Source organism: Diadema antillarum, unplaced genomic scaffold (assembly GCF_040938485.1).
Source record: "Diadema antillarum isolate AM-2024a unplaced genomic scaffold, OU_Dant_1.0 scf00000150, whole genome shotgun sequence".
Taxonomy (NCBI): Eukaryota; Metazoa; Echinodermata; class Echinoidea; order Diadematoida; family Diadematidae; genus Diadema; species Diadema antillarum.
In genome coordinates this window covers 662,578-665,187 of record NW_027271039.1, presented here as the reverse complement: position 1 = coordinate 665,187, position 2,610 = coordinate 662,578, and positions in this window count along the sequence as shown.

Sequence of the window (2,610 nt, the reverse complement as noted above, 5' to 3'; positions counted from 1 at the left end):
GTTTCGCGTTGATGAAATAGGACCCAATTCGAAAATATCATCCATTACAGTTTGACTATTTGATTTGTTTTTCCATTTGTTTCATATTTTGTTTGTCTGCTTGTCTGTTTGTCTACTTGTTTTCTGATGTTGCTATGTGATTGTTCTTCTTCTTCTTGTTATTGATGTTTATGTTGTTGTTAGGGACCATGCGTGCAATGCCTGACCGCAAGCTTTTGTTAAAACCAGATAATCGAGATGAACAAACCCGCCCAAACCGACTGGTATTAAATCGCCAAATGCAAGAGTACAGTGAAAGCGTTTCTTGGGATTCCAATCCTGCAACATGTATCATGCATTTCATGTTGTGAATGAATATCAAGCGGTGTGTACGCCTGGATTTGCAAATAAATTCTAAGTTTCTGTCACTGTGTTGTGTGCAAAAGTAGTACTCCTATTACTGATGTAGCTACTGGTCATTTGAAAGAAAAATTGTCATAGATTTGCCAAAAGAATTTACATCAAAACAATGGTGGGCCTTTTCTCTACATATTACTTGTTCGCTATACGCCAATGGTAACAAAATTCTATTAATGTTTACACAGATTGGTACTCCATAACTTTTATCTGGACTTACGTTGCCATGCCTGAATAATATGGCACACGGGAGGGGGGGGGGGGGGGGGGGGGGGGGTACACCATGGCACATAAAGAGTTAATTCCCAGAAACCTTTGATTATAAAACCGTGGGCATTTATCTGCTATTGATAATGACAGCGAAAGCATACCTGTCTTTGGGACCTGAATAGTGCATTGATAATCTTTGTGTAACAATTTCCCATAGCTGTGATTCCATGACACAAGGGAGTAAGGAAGTAAAGTGAACTTAACTGATATAGACAACAGCAAACAAGGCAAAAGGGTATAAATCCGTTGATGGTTGATGCAGATTGTGTGTACCATTAGACCGTCCACGGTCGATATGGCTTAGATGTTCATTACGCCGTCAATTACTAGAACTGATTGTCTTCGTTGGATGTACGTAATATAGAATATTCATTGGTAGTTTTAAAAAGGCCGTTTAGAGTATGATAAGCTGTCACGATACCGCTACACTTTCCCCCGTGTTCTTTCTATTCTTTTTTTTTTCTTCGAAACAAAGACACTTTGAAAGTATGAAGTTAATGCATACGTCGTAAAGACCGCAGGCAAACCATGCCTTACCAGGTTGCAGCCATCATTTAGGGTAAAAAAAAAGTGCAATGACATGATTAAAATCATGATTACCGTTTATTTGATGTTGTGATACAAAATCCAGAAGATGAGAACACTAATCGAAGTTAGTAATCGTTTTCTTCTATTTTTGGCTCTGGGATAGACAGTAAGATATGTATAACAATCTAAATATCAAAGTATATGAGTACATATATTATGTACATGTCATATATTAAAAAACAGACATTTAAATGCATTTGACAAAGAGAAAAGCAAAAAGACGGTCGTACGGATAGACAGAGAGGATGAGAGAGAGAGACAGAGAGAGAGAGACAGACAGACAGACAGACAGACAGAGGAAAGGAGAGAGGGAGAGACAGAAATTTGCGTCGGAAGTTTCCTATTACAATTTCCCAAGTTTGTTCCGTGGTTTGTAAAGCCTTACTATTCTGCGCAGTGCATCGCATAAAGGTTTGCGAAAACAATTTGCCATGACCACACGTAAGTTTTCCTCGCGTGCTCGAGGTAGATGTTTGCTTTTGTTATTTTGCTTTGTCTGTACATCGTGGGATCGGATTCTCATAAAGGCAATGCAGTCAGTGGCATGACAAATATAAGTGCTGGCAGAAGATTTTTTTTTCCTCAGGGTTGGATAGAGAACGGTGTCAAGTCAGAGCTGTTCTGAGGACTGACATTCGGGTTGAGGAGGTTGCAAAAAGACCCCATTTCTAGCCGAGTTCCACATTGGCTCTCCTTGAAGGTATGCAACATTCTATTTCGCTTTTGCAGTTCCCTTCTTGCGGATCCCAAGCTGATAAGATATAGTAACGAAAGATTGTATCAGGTGCTAACAAGAAGACAAGATAACCCTTCGATCTCTCCATCTTTGGCAATTTGAATGACTAAAAGGAGAAATGCGACATATCATTCTCTTTTGTCCTAAAAGGCTAGGGAAGGCAATATGCGAGTTCTTGTTTTCTCGCGATTCGAGTACTAAAGAGTCCGAGGATTCATCTTGGTGGCAATCGTAAACGTAAGTTCCTTTCATCTCTTTAATGGGGGAGGGGGAGAGAAGGAATGTGTAATGACAAACATTCCGATAAAAGTGCAATAGCACTTTCCTTTTCATTTGCGCGCCTTCCCCATATCAAATCATGCAAATGTGAGCCTTCACCAGGAACCTGTTGTACAGCAGCCGAACACGGAAGTCGTAATTCTGTTGGCCTATTCTGCAGAAAATTCGAAGTGTTCGAATGATGTGTAGCCAGGATCGGCAGAATGTCTTACCTAGGCTAGTTCTTTGTCACAAACGATATAATTATCATGAACAGTTTTGTCGAAATGGAATACAAAGTTTAAGATGCATTGTATCATATCAAGGGTGTTAGAGGTTATGAATGAAAACATGGAATAGGT